At 33.5% G+C, this 21,192-nt stretch overlaps 1 long non-coding RNA gene across 1 annotated transcript in view; it reads left to right on the top strand.

Annotated features, from left to right (window-relative positions):
- Positions 1-19,627, top strand: part of LOC127718472 (uncharacterized) — a 28,328-nt gene extending 8,701 nt beyond the window's left edge. The window contains exon 2 of the long non-coding RNA XR_007989856.1: positions 16,792-19,627. This is a non-coding gene — a long non-coding RNA (uncharacterized LOC127718472). The remainder of the gene's footprint in view (positions 1-16,791) is intronic.
- The last annotated feature ends 1,565 nt before the right edge of the window (positions 19,628-21,192 follow it).

Genomic DNA, 21,192 nt, shown 5'->3' with positions numbered 1-21,192 from the left:
CACATTATCCAACCGAAACCATAACAGAAACATCAAAAATAAATACTTGAATGTTAGATGTACAAAATACCGAGACACTTCGTATGGCAATGCAAATTCACACTCGGTATAACAGTCATATTCGGGAATAGGTCACGTTCAGTACTTAGCAGACAGAGGACTTAGATTTTAAACCACAATGTAAGACGTGGTAAAAATGTCAATAAATAGGTTAGACACAGACACATCGTATAGATCAACCAATTTGTGATGGTGTCCATAAAATTAACGGAGTGTCAGTTTTAGTCTTTCCTCCTCATAACTCTGTTTGAGCAGTTTCTGCGTAAGGAGCACACTCCTGTATACAGATAGTGTGAACATGAACGAACATAACGTATCAATTGAGATATGTAAACACCATATGTAGACAAGAGGGTATGTTACTGCCGGGAAATGGGAAATTGAAAATTGGGCAGTTGAAATCATCCCGTTTGTCATAGATTATAGTGTGAAGTCGTTCATCTGTGTCACTATTGAGGAAAAGATCAAGGTATGCAGCAGTCCTTCTTGTATTGTGCTTTTTCTTTTTGTCTTTTAGAAGGTTCTGAATCAGACTATATCCAACTATAAAAATCAGTCAAAAACATTGTATTTATCTACCTAGCTGTATATGTTTTTTATGTGAACAGAAACAACTTATTTCAATTTCAAAATTGGACATTTTTTAAATGACTCATATGCGACATCGATTTCTCAAGTCAATATTTTTGTATATAACTTAAAGAATCTCTATAATTCGATTTCATCATATCCGTAAATAATAAAATTTCTGAAATATTTCAGGATCTCCAAAATTTTATTAAGGGATCTTCAACATTCGATTTCAAGAACTCAATAATTCGATTTCAGGATATCCTTAAATATTTCAAGACTTTTGTTAGACCATTTTCATATAACCGCTATTTGATTCCGGATTATACACTTTTGCGACAGGTTACCTACTCTGAAGTAGGACATCCTGGTACATAGTACTCGGTCAAGTAAGATCATGTTAAAGAAATCAAATTAGGGGAGAAAATCAACTGTTTTATGCTTATTATACAATATGTACAACACAAAATCATCGGAAAATAGCTAATTTTCCCCCCAAATTGCACCGATAATATGTTTAATTGTACTGTTTTGGTTGCTCTGCCTTGACCGAGTACCAGATTGTCCTTCCACAGAGTAGTTAACCTGTCAAAATATTGTATAATCCGGAGTAAAAAGTCGGTCATATGAAAGTAGTCTATAAGATTAAAAGATATCAGGAAATAATTCAGGACCTTTATAATACAATTTTGGCAGGATAGACTGAAATATTTCATGACCTTCATATATGAAACTCGTTTTTATGATGTTATTAAATATTTCAGGACTTTCATAACTCGTGCGTTTCAAAATATCCTGAAATAGAATACAGATATATATTTTGGAATAGTTAATTCAATTTTTTTTGTAAGATTTTGTACTTTTACATACATTAAATGCATTTCAACACTCACAGAACATGTCCTCTCACATAATAATTCAAAGTTTTGTGACTATATTGACACGTCTATCCTATCTAAATTGAAATAAAGGATACAACAGATACAGTAAAGTCTGCCTTATATCTTTCCTTATGTCCAGAATTTGACAATGAGGGTCGGATCAGAACGAACGAGATATGTTCAACTTTCCCATTGTAACTTTTCATTTCTATGTAACAAAATTCCAGGAGCACCTGCATATGGAGTATATATACATCCCAACTAGTACGATATTTCAGGACTGCGATTCCTATCATGATTTCCTAGATAGAGGGTTTCTGATCAGAAGGAAGCTATTAAAAATATAGTGCCAATTTTACGGACGCTATAATGATTTGGTTGACCGTTATGGAATTTCTGTTTCACAAATGACGACGGGTATGTTCCAATCGACATAACCATAATCCCGTCCTATTTTACCGAATGCGACTTACCAAATTAGACTTATCACCGGGTTTGTACTTACATGAGCAACATGACGGGTGTCACATGTGAAACAGGATCTGCTTACTTCTCAGATCAGATGAGATCATCCCCGATATTTGGCGGCGTTCGTGTTGCTCAGACTTAAGTTTTTTATGTTGCATTTTCTGTGTTTTTTCGTCTTTTGGTCTTTTTTGCTATGATGTACATGATGTAGTCAGTTAATTTTCGACTTTAAAATTGTTAGCAGATGTTATCATATTTTTTTCAATGTAAATGCAAACTGAAACTCACAACTTGAACTTTACCTTTAATATGTATTTGTACAACTCAGAGTAAAAGGTTTAGAGAATAAAAATTGTAGTGACGTCATTAAAATTAAATCAAACAGGTGGTCGGTTAAAGATTTAAAACATAAATAACTTATTTTAGTGATATGTTGGCTGAATAAACACATGAAGAGAAAAAGATAAGGATATGTTGCAAGTGGATAAATTCAGGATACTTTTCCTGTAAAATATCTGTGTATGAGAGAATTGTCCTGTATATCATATTTCTTATGGTCAGAAAAGATTCGTGGTAGGTAGTACAGTATCGATTTCTTTAAAAAGTGACAATACAGTTCTAGGTTGACAACATGCTTGACCAAACCTAAAGGTCGGTGTAGTAATAATCGGAAAATATATAAAACTCTGAACTTGGTGTAAATTGTTCAAATTAGATTGTAAGCTCTATCTCAAATTAAATACGTTTCCATGATTTGATTGGTATTCTAATATTTGTATTTGACATTCAAGACCCAAAACAATCTAGAGAGCCAAACAATGTAAATTGGAAAAACGAACAATAGATTGTATTAATAGCATTGTACCTGGAGTGCAATAACGAGCAGATATGATGGTAAACTTTCTTGTGTAAAACAAGGAAATTATCGCTTATCTTATCATAAGTAGAAGCTATGAGAACACGGAGAAACAAATACAAAAACAAACTATCCAGATAAATAAGATATGAAAACATTTAAACTTCCTTTAAAGCATGAATGTTCTTTTTAACGTGAATCCAATCAATCGCATATCTTCGTCGCTTGTCGAACTTGATAACAGTGCTGTGCTCTCAAACGCGGAAGTATACAAAGTGAATATATCAATCAGTTCTTTGAAACTACTTTAACTTTTACAATTTTACACCTTAAACGGATATTTATAGCTATTGAGAATGAAAATGGGGAATATGTCGAAGAGACAACATCCCGACCAAACAGCAGAAAACAGCCGACGGCCACCAATTGGTCTTCAACACAGCGAGAGAATCCTGCACTCGAAGGCGGGCTTCAGCTGGCCCCTAAACAAAATGTGTACTTGTTCAATGAAAATGGACGTCACATTAAACTCCAAAACATAGGCATGAGGCTCCTAACTTGGAACAGGCGCAAAAATGCGGCGGGGTTAAAATTGTTTTATGAGATCTCAACCCTCCCCCTATACCTCTTGCCAATGTAGAATAAAACAAACACACGGTAATACGCACAGTTAAAATCAGTTTTAAAAGAAGTCCGACTCAAATGTCAGAAAAGGTAACTTAGGAAACTAAGCAAAATAACAATGATACATACATTAACAAGGGACTATTAGCAGTTACTGACATGCCAGCTCCAGACCTCGATTAAACTGATTGGAATATTATGTCTTCATCATATGAAAATCAAGCACATCAACCTAGTTTAGCTATGTTTGCTGTTTACTAGAAAGCTATTAAACCGAGAAGTTGAAGCCATTCCTTTGAAACTTTTACAGTCGCAATCAAAAATTTATTGACCGTTTTGAAATACATGTTTCATAAATGACGACTGATATGTTCGTCACCACAATCCTATTCTATTCTCCTCGAATGTGACATCGGCGAAATAGAAGAGTTTGTACTTTACATATGTTCGTCATATGGCATTTACATATCTAATTTAATTTTTCGAGTTGAACATATTTAAGCGATGGATGTGTCAATGCTGACAGGAAACCATAAAATGTGTTTTTTTCTTGTTTATCAAGAAGTGAACAACAGCCAACTTTATCGTTTAAACACCAAGAGGCTGACACTTCAACAAAACAAAAGTATAAAATAGGAGAAAAAGATACCGGAAAGACATTCAAACTGATAAATCGAAAATAAACTGACAACGACATGGCTAAAAAAAAAGACAAACAGTCAAACAAAAGTACAAAAAAAACATAGAAAAACTAGACAAAGCAACACGAACTCCACTAAATCCTTGGGGTGATATCAGGTGCTCAAAATGGTTAAGCAGATCCTGATCCGCATGTGGCACCCGACGTGATAGTCATGTTAGTACAAACCCGGTAACAAGTCTAATTCGGTAGGTCACATTCTTGGAAAGAAAACGGGATTACGACATCAGAAACATATCCGGAATCATTTAAAACCTGCTCTAGAAAGACTATAAGCCGCGTCATTATCGACTGTTGACTATACAAATGTCACCATTACATTGTAATGAGGATACGTGAATAAAGACATCGCATTTTGTCATAACAGTAATATTTTGCAGCTGTTAGCAACGTAGTAAATTTTATTTTCATTTGAGGTATAGTTGTTGTCTGTGTAACCCTCGATGGTCAATATAGCTATGATTTTAGGTGGATTTTGTGTATATTTTTTTCTAATTCATTTTAAAAGTGAATGTAAATTTTGGCAATTAATGAAAATTTTCTTCCAAACAGAGTTATATCAGATAACATATTTATACAATAAACAATATGCAAACGGCTATTTGCAGAGAAGGATTGTTATGCTCTTTTTTGGTTTTTATGTTATCATTTTATTACCGGTCTATATTTCATCTATAAATAATAGTTTGTTTAAATGATACACTATCATATTTGACAAGCATTACTTTCACTTGCAAAATGTTTATTTATAAGTGCATACCCATGAAAGCGTTAAGGCATGAAAATATTTTACTTTTGTGTTAACTTTAATTACTTTTAGGCAAAGTACTGAAATGAAGACACTATTTAATCTTGTAAAATATGTATTGTTTTTAAAAATGTTTAAGAGGTAGTCAGAATTGAAATATACGTTTTTATTTATTGAAGTAAAAATCTCAAATTTCACGATTTTTATCTTTTAATATACAGGGTTACATTTAACAAAAATGAGTGTGTCAGGTTTATTTGACTGAGAAAGAAATACAACATTTGAATGTCCGTTCTGTTTTCACCGATGTTGATATAAACTTTATGGGCTATTCATGCTACAAAAAAAAATTATATCTGTCTCATTTTCTATCTCAAAGCATGTAAATAAACATGCCGATATGAAACCCTTTTTAACGAATCTGTTAAAAGATACATACGAATAGGAAGAAAACCATGAAACCATTATATTGTATCAAAACTAAATTCTCTGTACAACACTGGACCTTATTAGTGTTGATCTATTTTTTTCAAAAAAATATTATGCTTATGCAAATTTCTGCAAGAAATTGAAGATTATTGTAATGGCCTGACCATTAAGTATAACCGACGATTGGGCTCAAGCAGAGAAGACTATCAGGTGTTAATACTTTAATCAAAAGTCAATCTAACAAATGGTAAAAAGCTGAAAATACAACACAAAATACAATTTAACAATGTGTTGAACTAATGTTATAATATATGAAAGTCAAATGTGGATAATAACGTTTATAGAACGCGAAATAAAGCTGCAATTATAACATGCATAAAGGTGAAATTTCCAGTATATCACGGATAAAGAGTTCGAATATGTGATGAACGATTTGAAGACTTCAAATACAATGTTATAAAATTAACTCAATCTGTGATTAGCCACAAATTGTGTCAAATATGACGTCTCTACGAAATATTCAGCGGTATCGTAATGACCTTGCAGTTTTCCTGTAATCGATACGTGTGTGAAAGGGAACAGGTATCGATGATACGATGCTTTGACGTTATGATAAGGATATAAAGATAGATAATCCTCCTAAGTCAGGAACACATAAACAGAGTAAGAATCTAATCCAACGAACTATATGAATTGAGGAGAATAAATTACAAGAGGACACAGATTAACGATTTACGATGTTATCTGGAAGTTTTTTTTTTTTTAAATATTATAAAAAACAAAACACATTATATAAATAACACATATCTGAGAGGGTGATAGAGTAGATTGTTACCCCGAGAAAACATTGTTAACTGAGGCAAAGCCAAGGTTGACAATGTCTTATCGAGGGGTAACAATCTGCTCTATCACCCTCTCAGATATGTGTTATTTAATTTATTATACTGAATGTTCTGTTATAACTGTCTATTAAATTTCAAATTCAAAGTAATAAACTAAGTCAGGAGCCTGTAATTCAGTGGTTGTCGTTTGTTGATGTGTTACATGTTTGTATTTTTTTTGTTCATTTTTTTTTGTACATAAATTAGGCCGTTAGTATTCTCGTTTGAATTGCTTTACATTTGTCATTTCGGGGCCTTTTATAGCTGACTATGCGGTATGGGCTTTGTTCGTTGTTGAAGGCCGTACGGTGACCTATAATTGTTAATTTCTGTGTCATTTGGTCTCTTGTGGAGATTTGTCTCATTGGCAATCATACCACATCTTCTTTTTTATATGTCGTCTTGTACATAACAATTATCCGTATTTATTAAAGCGCATACTTGATCAAGCGTTTCCGTGAAGGGTAATATAGTATTTGCTAGGGGTTAGAGTTAATTGTTTCCCTCGTATTAACCAATCAAAATCTGTCATTTTGACATGAAGTATCATAATATGATATATCATATATCTTTACACAAGTGATAATTTATAAACTTAGCATATTTTTGCTCATATATCAATACACCAATGATAATACATAAAAAACTTAATACAGCACTTGTATTTTTCAGTAACATTCAGTCCTGTTCATTCTTCGTACAAGTTCGAGTTTTGCCACTCAAAAATTATTTTTCACTATTTGTTTTTCAAATATTCCGAAGATATAAAACTTCATATTCTACATAATCAAAAACTGAAGGAATTCCATTGGAAAAAAAGTTATTGAAGTTTGAATAAGTCTAACCATAAATTATCAAGTTCATTCAGGTCTTTTTTATGTTTAGGTCCGAATTTTGACATACAGAATTACATTATTCTTATCGATGTCGACAAAATATGTAGCTTTACCTTGAACGAAACTCAAACATGAAAAAAATGCAATGCAAAATAAAAAAGTGATTGCAATTTGAAAAAAAAATCGAATTGTATATTTTCAGGTCTGAAATAAGGTCTTCTTTCATTTTTTCAGAGCTATGATTGCTTGCTCTCGTCAATAATATTTTAACACTTATATTTCCTTCTGTTCTCTTTATCAGTTGATAAGATAACGTTTTGATAAGTCCATCAATATTAATTTACTCACAAAATCCGAATCAAGAATCGGGTAATGGCGATGTTTACAAAGAAAGAGCTGTTTACCATGTCTTTTCACTTGGTAGAACTCTACTTGGCGGCCTAGATTTTAATTTTATTAATCTCTACTGACGCCAAACCTAAATGTATGAACAATCAAAACACGAATAAACGACTTCTATTGGTATGAGTGTGTTTTTGTGGTCATCTTTAATATTGTTTACTGTGACATCTTTTCACTCGACGGTCGGTTTCTAACTTTTGTTTTAAAACAATTTGGAGTAAGTGAGGTTGTATTGAAATGAGATGATATAAATAAACAGAAAGAAATGCACAGTTCAACAATCCGTACAGCTTCAATATTATCCATCAGTGTTATATATTTCATCAATATTTAAACAAATAGAAACAAACGATAATTTCATAAAAATATCATTACTTGAGTTTGTTTTTGTTTCTAGTAAATGTTTGGATACTAAAAATGTAAATTGTCTAAAATGAGACCAAGGTTGGATTGAATAATTTTAAATAGTAAAGCTGATGTGTTGATAGCATTGTTATGTCTTCATCTAATATTTATTTGGTACAAATAATGTTATTTGTAAGTCGATTCCTCGAATATGATTTAGAGATCTTTAAATGAGAAGGACTTGTCCGATAACAGCAATAGTGTACATGTGAATCTTACGGGATACATTTCACGTTAACATTATATTTTAGTTCATTGATGAACGATACACTTTCTCTGAAACACCATATGAGAGGTAGCAATACGTTCTTTCAAAAAACTTTACTTACAGCATTCAGTCATATTGAGGTAGTGAAATAAGCCGTTTCTGGTATCACCATCTTAGTGTCATTTTGTTTGTTGTGTTTGTTTTAAAACGATTAAAATAAAACGGCATCATGAGAAATTGCTTCTTAAAATGTATTTGATATAGAACATAAATGAATTTACAAAAAGGTGCACGTTCTCGTTTTCCAGATACTGAACCAGTTGATATGCAGCAAAGTAAATATGTTAAAACTAATCAACATATATGTATCTGTGACAGCTATTTTGACCCGTCCCAATCCAAACACATGAACAAACTGAACACTAAATTTGTAGTTGAGTCATGTTCATACTTTTAGTAATTTTTTCAACATATCTACTGCTATTATCTATGATTAGTTATTATATTTAACATTAAACATGAAACCAAACAGACCTAGAAAAAGTCCACTTGCACTTGATTGCTATCTATTATGTTAATGTTTATGTTTATCTCGTTGTATGCAATCGTCGGCAGTCTTCGGATGTCATCTCGTTGGTTGATTGGAAGGCGTCTTAACTTTAATACACATGGTAATATATTATCTAGTCCATGCATTGTCAATTGTTTATTTCAGATTGATTTTAATTATAATTTATATTATAGTATGTTCTAAATAGTATATGAGAATTTGAATCAAACCGGTGATCATGAATTTGAAAGCTAATGCTCCTTTAAAAGGAAGTGTCTCTTTTGCAACAAATAATATCACAACTATAAAAAAAAAAATTTCATCGGTTCAATCTTACTCAAAATATGGACAATTTTATGTTAAGGGGATACCTAGTAAGTAAGTAAGTAAGTAAATAGTTTATTATAGTTTCATAATCTTATATACATCATCATTTACAATATAGAATTAAAAATACTGGTTAAAATTCATTTCTAAATTCAGTAAAGATTAAACATTTACACAGCTAGCTTCCTACGTTTTAGAATAAGATGTAATGTATTGGCTGATAAAACTTGGGTATCATCACAGTTCATAATAATATCACAAACTTTTCATCGGATTTAATACCATTAAAAGAGCTGTTCAAAACATCAATAACATTAAAAAGATCTTCTCTCATATCTGAGTAAAAATAAGTCTATTTAAAAAATGGTCTGTCTCTAAAAACTTGTCATTGCAAAATAGACATAGTCTATTACATAATGGAGTGGTCGGCTTGGTGTAACATTCGGTCTTAACCGCAAGCGGCAGTGATCCACATCGAAAGTTTGATAAATTGCAACCATAGTCACAAAAGTTGACTGTTTTAACGAATGAACTAGTTTTGTAATTTTTTTAAACCTTCGAAATGTTCTAGGCTTGTTTTCACTTACAAAATCTTTATCGTAAAAAAAAAACCAGTTACACATTTCTAATAATCTATATCTGTAAGTTTATATTGAGACGTATGTAGCTTTTGTTTGGTTGTCATGTTGAGATTGTCTCTTTCACATTTTCTCAGTAAAGTTAATACACATGAATGCCATGATCGCTGTTTCGTCCTACTAGTTTCCTGGATAGTCCGAACTATTCAATCATCCTCTAATTTAGAAAGTTTGATAAAAGAATCTTATAACTTCAATGGTCTGTTTTGTGTTTACCGTTTTTCATCCCATATCACCACGAACGGCCAAATTGATGAGGTGTTTAAAGGCCCCTAAAACATATTGACATTCCACTTTTTGCACAGTTTCTAGGTGATTATGTTTTTTTCAAACCCAAACTACAATTTCAATACAAAACAAAACAGTTTGAACAAGGTTTTCATAACATTTTTCGTATATATCAAAGTTCATTCCGCCACAGGCTATTAATTTCGTATCTAGTGCCGACAAAGCTCGACTGACTGATTTTCTAATAGAACACCTCCACTCTAGGTGTATTTCCACATACAAAGATACCTATATTGGCTGTCGTATTTCAAAACGGTATAACCACAAATAAAATTAAAGTTCATTTGAAATGCACTACACTAGTGTTGTCAAAATTAATACTAAGTCTCTATTTGGAACTGCATCTTTGAACAATATTCATCATTTGCTGAAGGAATTCTTCGTTGGGCCCCAATAAAACAATGGCATCTGCGTATAACAATATTGAACGAAATCTATCCGCATTTATTGGTAAATCCAAATTTAAAGAGTATATTTCATCTGCCAGGTCGTTTACATAAAGTGAAAACAAAGTCGGGGATAACTTTCATCCTTGTGTCACTCTCAAATTAACCTTAAGAATATCCGTCAAGTACCCATTGATTTTTACTGCGTTACGAACATCTACGTAAAGTTATTGTCGAAGACCTCAACTTAGTCAATAACACATCCCTGCGAAATGTGTTATCGAAAGGTCCGAGCATAAATCCATCAATTGGAAACACAATTTCAAGATACCGATGGATACAGTCAAGGATTATGCCAGGCAACGGGTTAAACGCGAAAAAGAAGACGTAGATATCCCTTCCAAATAGACTAAGGATGTGAGGTCGATGATACAAATCAGAATTAAGAAATTGAATTGGTCTATTAATACCCATGCTACATCAATATTTAAAGACCAAAATGTTGCAAAACATTTGTCCTACCTCCATGACAAGTATGGTGTTGTCCCTGCAGATAAAGCACCAAACAAAATCGTTTTGTATGTAAATCACATTACATAAACTGCTTGATAAATAAATTAGGTATTGACAATCCACTTGGAAACTCAACATATAACCCAACGACACTTACTAAACAGGAAATCCTGGATAATCAGAGGTTTGTTCTATGTTCCTTTGGAAATTAAAGCAAAGATGAAGAACTTGAACTTCCATCACTGTATTGGATACCTTAACTACATAAGTGTTCTTACAAACAACAGTATATTGCTGGGTATTCCAAGTGCTCCAAGAAACCTATTTCTAAATTATTAGCATCAATTTTATCATCTATCAAAGCCGGGCATCAATGTTATTGTGAAACTGCCTATTCTAGAGGTTGCGTGAATCAGATGTGGATACTAAAAATATCCAAAGATCTTTCAGAGTACATACAATCTAAGAGTCTTTCATCTCGCAATAGTATGAAAACATTTGACTTTTTCTACACTTTACACAAGTATTCCCCATTCCAAACTAAAGGATAAATTGAAAGAGTTGGTTTTACTTTGTTTCATGAAAAAAGAATGACAAACAAAGATACAAGTATCATGTCTTAAAAGGGGAGTGATTAATCCTACTTGGTAAAAAATCACTCTGATTCAAACTTCAAACAAAAAATTCTCTGAACTGACATAATCAAGATGCTTGATTTCTTGATTGGCAAAATATTTTATACGTTTGGAAGAGCTGTTTTTCAATAAACTATCGGCATTCCCATGGAAACCAAATGTGCTCCTCTTCTTGTCGAGTTGTTCCTTCATATTTATGAAGCTGACTTCATACAGGTACTTCTAATGGGAAAAAGAAAAGAAACAAACAGTATCATTTAACTTTACTTTCCGCTCTAAAGGTGATCTTCTCTTACCAAATGAGTCAAAATTTGGTGACTATGTTGAATGCATCTATCCCATCGAATTTGAGATAAAGGATACTGCAGATACAGTTAAGTCTGCCTCATATCTTGACTTACAATCTGGAAAATGACAATGAGAATCGGTTGAAAACCAAATTTTACAAAAAAAAAAGATTTAGTTCAGTTTCCTATCTATATAGCAACATTCCAGCAGCGCCTGCTTACCATTTTCTACATAGGAAAATACCTGTACCAAGTCAGGAATATGACGGTAATTGTGCATTCGTTTGATGTGTTTGAGCTTTTGATTTTGCCGTTTGATTAGGGACCTTCCGTTTTTGTATTTTCCAAGGAGTTCAGTATTTTTGTGATTTTACTTTTTACGGACTATATATCTGCCTATTAATACGATATTCCCGGGCTTGTATTTCTAACATGATTTCCTTGTTAGTGGGTTGCTGCTGACAAGGACGTTATTAAACCAAGAGTTCGAAATGATTAAGCTGAAATCGTCCCTTCGTAATTTTTACGGACGCCATCACGAGTTGTTTGGCCGTTATGAAATATCCGTTTCACAGATGATAGCGGATATGTTCCTAATGTCGTTACTATAATCCTGTTCCTTTTTCACGAATGTAACCTACCGAATTTGATTGTTACCGTGTTTGTACTAACATGACCAACACGACGGGTGCAACATGTGGAGCAGGATTTGCATACCCTTCCGGAGAAACTGAGATCACCCCGTTTTTTTTTGTGGTGTTCGTGTTGCTTAGTCTTTAGTTTTTCATGTTGTGTTTTGTTAACTATTGTTTGTCTGTTTGTCTTTTTCTTTTTTAGCCATGGAGTTGTCACAGTCTTTTTTCGATTTATGAGTTTGAATGTCCCTCTGGTATCTTTCGCCCCTCTTTTATAGCCGGTTTAAAGACTTACTGCAAAAGCTAAATACATGATATCAGAATGAGAGCTCTTATTATTGTAACCCCAGTAGTCGTGTTGTTCGCTTTAATAAAAACATCGCAATAATTTACAAATTTCCAATATGTTTGAATATAAGCAATCTAGTTTATGAAATCACAAAACCTGTAGATAACTGCCTTGACAGCGCATTCGCGTTTTGGTTACATGTTACAATTGGTATAATGTTTGATTTTTGTCAATACTTTTGTCTTTAATTTCGCTTTCTTCTCTTGGAGTGTTGAATAAAACAGAACTGTAGCGGTTAATATTTTATTTTATTGACTTATGGACTCAGTGAATTTCAGTTTTTGCCTCGCCTGCGACGAAGGTTGCTTTTCCGGCGACGAAAAATAACGATGATGACGAAGACGGCATCAACAATTGTTAAGTTGTCTGCTTAAGTTAGTTTGATAGGAACTGCTTATTTTGATTATTATATTTGATTCGAGTCCTATCCTATGTCATGGTCCTGTGACATTAAAGTTATATTCAATGTTAAGTTTTACATGTTTTATGCTTAAGTTAATTAGATAGCAACTCCTAGGGTTAGGTCAATGATATTTTCTATAAAGTTGCATTACTATCAGTTTATATCAGTTTGACGACTGATTTAAGGCCCTGTTATCTGATCGTTGGCCGGGTTGTTGTCTCTTTGACATATTCCCCATTTCCATTCTCAAATTTATACAGCTTTAGCATCCAGCAACTCATCAAGCCAAGAAAATATATAACAAGTGGAACGCATGCCCCAGAAGGGTAATAAGTTCCTGCTCCTTATATGTCAACTGCCTGTTTTGTTGTGATTACTTAATGGGTAAACTTTCTTTCAATGTAAATTATTGAAAGTTTCAAGAATCATAACGTCATTACAATGTCAGTTTACCTGGCATTAAAGACAGCTCTCGAAATCGACTAGTGACACCTACAGTTACCAGGTGAAATGGAAGAGTCATGTCAAATATTATTAAGATCTGCGCCATGAGTGCGTTATAAGCTCGTTGTCCTCTAAGATCGTATGTATGCTTTACATGAATTGATATGATCAACTGGAAATAATGTGAGCTCTGCTCAAATACACCCCTCCTCAATCGAAATATTTCGACGATTTTTCACCAAATAGAGTTCATTAACTCTGCAATGTCATCACGTTCATATCAGAAACTTAAAAAAAGCAAAAGAGAGTTCCCTTCACTAGATTTAAAAAAATCACCTATGTATTGACTTTTCTTTCATATAATGCCTAATTTATGTATACATGTACTATTTCACATTTGATTATATAAACCTCCAAGAAAAAACGCATTGCAATCAATTCACATCCGAATCCATTTTGGCTTTAGTTATAGGATTATAAATAATAAAATGTACGTGTTTTTCATGGAAAACCGCACCGCCTGTCAAATAGCAATAAACATCCTTTTTTTGGAATGCCTTTGTATGACTGTACATTGTATTATCCCCTAACAAAAAATTTACGGAGTTACGTTACGCGCCAAACACACTAACTTGAGGACATTGCATAGGTTTTGTTTCTCAACAGATATTCATTACACGTGTTGAATATAATTACCCGTTTAAAGTTATCATTTTCCCAAATTACATGACACCTTGTTGCTTTGTTTTGATACATTTTTCATTCCCAAAATTTACGGGAAACTAGATCTGTTTATCCTTTCAAAGCACCTCAAATAAATCCCGGCTTTTGGTAATGTTCGTTTTGCTTAATATTTAGTTTTCTACGTTGTAATTTGTGTACTGTTGTTTTTCTTTTTATGTCGTTTTTCTTCTTCTTTTTTTTTTGGCATGGGATTTTCAGTTTGCTTTTGACATATGAGATTAGATATCCTTTTGGTTTCTTCCTGTCTTTTGTACATATATGAAGCCAGTATCAGATCATTTGCCTTATTCGAAGTCACACGGGGACCTCGTTTTCTTATATAACTTTGGTTTTTTATCAGAAAATGCCATGTCCCCGAATTAGTTTTTTTCTTTCTAGATTTTCTCTTTTATATATCAACGCTATCATTTTCTACTCTTATTTAGTTTTACAACGCCTCCCTATGGTCTTATCATTCATCTTTGACCAAACATTAGGGGGAGGGTTATATTGGATTGAGTTAGTGAAAACCCCGCTAAATATGTTCTGCGCCTGTCCCCCTCCCATAATATGTTAGTCAATGGTATTTCCTTTTCTAAGTAGAATTGTTTGGTTATAATATTATGCTGTGGCCTTCTGTTTTGCCGCGGGGGCTTACAAATCTTTTGAAAATTTTGTGATTCTTCGAAAGTAATAAAATCACGTGGTAACACTGAATGTCTATTGTATGTGTTGCATTGTTGTGATTATATGCTTTATTTGTGCCTTGCTAAATAACCGTTTTCTTTTCTCATTATTGTCGAATTTGTAGAATTTGGACTAAAAATATATTACCAAAATATAAATAGGACATGCGTAATATGAAAATGTTCTTTCATAATTGTAACCGAATTCAGAATTAAGTTGAACAATTACAAACGATAATAGTTTAATAGCTAGCTATACCTCTCACTTGCATGACATTCGCCTAAAATTAAATTGTAATGACAACAATGTGTGAACAAAACATACAGACATGATAAGTAAACATTGTGTTCTAATCTTAATCACTATACACACATAACAAATATGTCAACAAAGAAAAATAAAATGACAAATAGAAAAGGTTCAATATTAGCAATTGGTGTATCACACTTTTTGTGTTATTTCAGTTGTCATATACAAGTCTGCAACTGGAAAAATAGAGCTTGTGACCTTGTATTTTATATTTATTGATCTATGTTATTTTTTTCTCTTCTACTTCATTATTGAGTGTTATATGATCTTATATAAACAACAGTCAGTACATCTGAGCTGACACCTTTTGGCGTTTGAAGTGGGCACGTATACTGATTTTAATCCAGAATAAAACAAGAGGTTGTCAGAGCGACAGCAAACAGGATTTTTTAACATTTATTTGTGTCCTGGCATTTTTCAATATCACAAGGACCGTAACTCCTTAACGGTAAAAGTGACAATCATCAATATTGAACTTGACCTATATTTTGTCATCAGTTACAACATATTCAAATTTGAAAAGCTTTGGTTGAAAGGTTCATGAGTTAGAGCACTGAAACGACTGGAAACACCATTTTTCAATCTTTCAAGAACCATAACTCCTGAACGGTGAAAGTGAAAATCGTCAATATCGAACTTGACCTCCATTTTGACATCGAACTTGACCTCCAATTTGTCATTATTTACAACATATTAATATTTGAAAAGCTTTGGTTGAACGGTTCATGAGTAAATGCCCGGACACGAAAAATAATATTACCTTTATCCATCATATAATGCTTCTAAAGTCAATGAATCCCATTGTCTGTTGTATAAACTGCCAATAATACTGGAAACACTTTTCAATCTTTCAAGTACCCGCGAACGGTGAAAGTGAAACATATTAAAACTTGATAAGCTTTGGTTGAACGGTTCATGAGTTAACGCACGCACACGACTGGAAACACAATTTTTCAATCTTTCAAGAACCGTAACTCCTGAACTGTGAAAGTAAAAATTGATAATATTAAACTTGACCTCAATTTAGTCATCAGTAACAACATATTAAAATTTGAAAAGCTTTTGTTGAATGGTTTATGAGTAAATGCAACGACATGACTGGAAACGCCATTTTTCAATCTTTCAAGAACCAAAACTCCTGAAAAGGGAACGTGAAAATCGCCTTATTGAACTTGACCTCCATTTTGTCATCAGTAACAACATATCTAAATTTGAAAAGCTTTGGTTGAACGCTTCATGAGTAAATGCACGGACACGACTGGAAACGCCATTTTTCAATCTTTCAAGAACCATTACTCCTGAACGGTAAAAGTCAAAATCGTCATTATTGATCTTGACCTCCATTTTGTTATCAGTAACAACATATTAAAATTTTAAAAGCTTTGGTTTAACGGTTCATGAGTTAATGCACGGAAAACATTTGGCTGCCGCCCGCCCGCCCGCCCGCCGTACATCCCCAAATCGTCGAAAATTCGGTTAAATATAATAAATGTATATGTACAATGTCAAACTCAGTCTATATTCATGCATGTATGTTGTTTTATCATAGGTAGAAATCAGGACGAACCGGATTGCAGACCAACATTTAAGATAAAGGGACTAGAAAAAGAATATATAAAGCAGCTATTATCATCAAAATGCAAATCTTTGAACATTGTAATGGGAGCGGATATTATAGATGATTTAATAAAAACGAGTACTATAAGGGAAAACAACACCAATCCATATACACTTGATCAAAGGAATAAACCAGCTTTAATTCGGTTAAAGAAAGCTGGTATTCTTCCAAACCTACAGGACAGTCCAACAAAGTTAATAAAGAGTCGCTCCGTAAAACAAGAAGAAATGAGATTTAATAAAAATCTCATGAAGAAATATCATGTAAAACAAGAGAAACTTTTACAGCTATTGATTACACACAGAATGCTGACGTTACCATGGAACACTTCTTTGGACAATTTAGGTTTTATCGTAAGGGACAATGGAGATAGTATTCCAACTGGCATGTTTTGTAACATTTTAGACAAATGCACCATGGTTTGCTTCAATAACACATTTCAGAACTGCGATGCTCATACGTTGTGTAGTGATATTTTTGCTCTTCGATCTATAATGGATATGTGTATTGAAAATGATTTAATCAAAATTGACAAGTATGAAGTCTGGAAAAAACATGTACATGTACTTGCATCTTTTGGGGTTCTATGTTGTGTATTTAACTTCAATTTAGAGTAATTTATGTTCATCAAATATTTGAAGCTAGAAATATTTTAGAATAAATATAAAAGATGTTGAACGTTTTAATTTCACTTTGTCAAAAGAGTCGAAATGAGCTTTTCACGTCAAAGTTGTTTGTAGTCTACTTTAGTCATACTGTACATGACTGACCTTCATTCATTTCTTAATTTGGCGTATAAATATGTGCATGGGTTAGATTCGGTAATTCGGTTTTCACACATATATATCTTTCGATTTCGCACTTTTTCTCTTGTCGAGAAAAAATTACTGATCAGATCGACACGTATACTGACCTTGTTATAATGAGTGAACCTGAACCGGAATCTCCTATACGAATTGAACGCAGTGAAGAACGTGAAGGGTCTACTTTTCACCTGAAGATGCATTATCGCTGTTTACCCAGAGCCTTGATTTGACATTGAAAAAGCACAAAGAAGAGCTATTCAAGGAGATTGACACGAGAATTGGTGCTAAAGAAGTTGAATTTTTCCTCCGGTAAAACAGACTCCTAAATTCAGGTACGACGCTAATGAAAGAGAATTTAGTTTTAACGGAGAACGTCTAGTAGAACTTGAAAAGACCCTTAATTTCATAGAGAAAGACTCTCCGGCTTTAGCCATTCATTGTCTAGAAAAAAAAGCCCTGAAGGAAAGAAATAAAATTCTACGAATAGCCGACAAATACGGTTGGGACGTCGTGGACAAATATATAGACGATCCAATTACAGAGGGGGCCGAAGACGCAACTAAGTTACGACAAGCCGACTACCGGGCTAAAGCAAAGAGACGAGACAGAGTAAGGACCCGTTCTGCTCCTTATATTCCAGAACCTGAGAGGGCTCCATTAGTGACTCATGATGAGCCTTTTCGTAAAACTTCATCAACATCTACAAGCGAAGCACCTAGAAACTACAAATACCCGACTGGACAAGGAGCACAAACCCGCACAGGACCTCGCACCGGTATCTTTTACCAGTTCACAACCAACAGAGAGGTGTTACTACTGCAATGGCGAGGGTCACTGGGCCTATCACTACCAGCCGAGACCAGTGGTTCTTCAGGAGCAAAGTGATGAAACATTTAGATTCAAACATTCGCATTGGGAATCCTTTAAGCATTTTTCAAATCCTGACTTGAAAGCTCTAACAGTTTCTTTATCTTCAGTAGTTACTGTTTCAAAAAATTAGAATACTTTGAAGAAATATAATTGATACTTTAAAAGATTCAAATACTGGTGCTTAAAGTACAATCTGCCGTTTTTGCCTACCACCGTTTATCCTGTTGCTATTTATCTTAACTACTTGATTCAATCTGGAGTTTCCACTTCCGTTTTAAACTCAGCGTATTATTCATTTAAGTGGGAACACGATCTTTATTTATACGACAGTATATTAAATGACAAATTACTAGACATGGTACTAGAAGATGGCATAAGATTGTTATCTAAACCTTTGAAAAGGAAAGAACCCATCACCCCTGCGATTTTGAAGAGTATTATTGCAAAATTCGACAACAATGACAATTTGCTAGGGTTGAGGATCTGTGCTATGATGCTGTTAGGTTTTTCCGGGTTTCTAAGATACGATGAGTTGGCACACATCCGATCTTCTGATTCAACGTTCAACGATTCTCATCTACAAATTAACATTCAAAGAAGTAAGACGGATAGATATCGACAGGGTAACATTATTTTAATTTCTAGAACTGGCACAGACCTTTGTCCAGTTTCTATGCTACAGAAATATTTTCGCGTGGCAAGTTTGCCCGTTGGAAGCGACGAATACATCTTTAGAGCTTTGTCGCACTTCAAGTCTATTGATAAGCACAAACTAGTCTGCAAGAATAGGCCTTTATTTTACACTCGAACTAGGGAAATTGTTTTAGATGCACTTTCTGACATAGGTCTAAATATATCTCTATTTGGCCTACATAGTTTAAGGAGCGGGGGTGCTACAGCAGCTGCTGGGAATTCTGTTCCGGACAGGCTTTTGAAAGCTCACGGTAGATGGAAGACAGACAAGGCTAAAGATGGTTACATTAAAGAAAATTTAGAAAATAGACTTAAAATTTCTTAAAATCTGAGATTATAATTTTGTGATTAGAAGATCCTACCTTCCTTTGTTTTGATCAGTGCAATTTCTCATCTCACATTGCTTTTTGTTTTATTTACTCATTATTAAGACAATCTTTATGTTCGTATGAGCATAGCGAAGGAGAACATTAATTCATTTATTGGCTTTTTAGTCGTATGATTAGAACGCAGTAAATATGATCAAAGCCATATGGAGTATAAAAATTTTAAAAATAAAAAAAGACAAACGAAAAAATTAAAAACAACAGTCTAATAAACACTACATTGAAACTACCGACGGAACAACACCAATCCCATTAAAGCTCGGGGTGATCTCAGATGCCCAGAAATAGTAAGCAGGTTGTTCTCCACAAGTGACAACCGTCGTACATGTAATAATTTGAAGATAAGTCAATTCAGCGATGTCAAGATTGATTGAGTTATTAGTGTTGAAGGCAACTTTCAGCACTCTTATATGTTTAATTGGCAGAGAAAGCCGAAGTGACCGGAGAGAACCACAGACCTTAGGAATACTGAAAATCCTAGTCAATTAAGATTTGAGTCGAGCGCACCTGCCACGTGCGGGATTCGAACTCACAACCTGAGGGATGACGAGATAGTGGTACAGTTGTTCGACTTCTTGGACACCTCGGCCATAAAGGCCTCCTAAAATCAAAGAAAAAAAACAACACTGGGATAACAATAATTAGAACATGTCTGGTGTCATCTGTGACACAGACATCGTATAAGGGTGAACAAACTGTTGAAGGAATCGGTGAGATTATAAAGGGATTCCTATTGTACCACTTGGGACCCTTAGTTCAATGATTTCCTTCAAAATAGCAAACTTCCATCAAATAAATAATAAAAATGAACCTCAGGAAAATATCAGGAATCACAGGTTTACGCTTTTGAACAAGAAAATGTCTTTAAAGTGTTTGGTTCGTCGTCCAATAGGTTACCGTCGCGCGTAAAACCACGCCACACAGAAATGGAAACCATGTGTGATTATTTATGTACCTAAAAAGTATTCCGAGTCATGAAATATAATATCTGCATGAATTTAGTTTCAAATTTTATTGATATGAAAATAAACAGCGACGGAAAGAATGGTTCTTTTAGGCTCTGTCACCTGTTTGTTCTAGTGATCGTGTTGGTGTAACAGTAAAATCACGAACGTCCGTATTCAACTAATAATATGAAAATAAGGAGATGTGGTATGATTGCCAATTAGGAACGTGTGGACCACTAGTTGAGTGACGACTAACATAGTCGATCCAACAAAAAATATGGTCAAACGCTTTCAAAAGTTCTGTATGTCCATAATAGCATGCTCTATGTAAAGATGTAAATCCTTTTAAATCGTTAACAAATAAATCTACACGCCTTTTCAAAAGTTTAAAAATTCGTTCACCTTACTTTTAGTTTTACGCTGAAATACTTTTTACAAAAAACTTTACTGATAATAAAAAAACAACCACATATTTTTAAATACTAAGTGTTTTTTTTTTTTGTTTTTTTTTTCATTTAACGGATTTTCGCAATATTTTTCATTGTTGACATAATGACATAATTTTTAATTGTCTTTTTTTATAAATAGTTTTTCGCTAAATTTTACTATTGAAAACATTGGTATTGATCT

Source organism: Mytilus californianus, unplaced genomic scaffold (assembly GCF_021869535.1).
Source record: "Mytilus californianus isolate M0D057914Y unplaced genomic scaffold, xbMytCali1.0.p SCAF_10, whole genome shotgun sequence".
In the NCBI taxonomy this organism is placed as follows: Eukaryota; Metazoa; Mollusca; class Bivalvia; order Mytilida; family Mytilidae; genus Mytilus; species Mytilus californianus.
The sequence above is the reverse complement of the archived record's forward strand: the minus strand, read 5'-3'. Positions and strand labels throughout refer to the sequence as shown.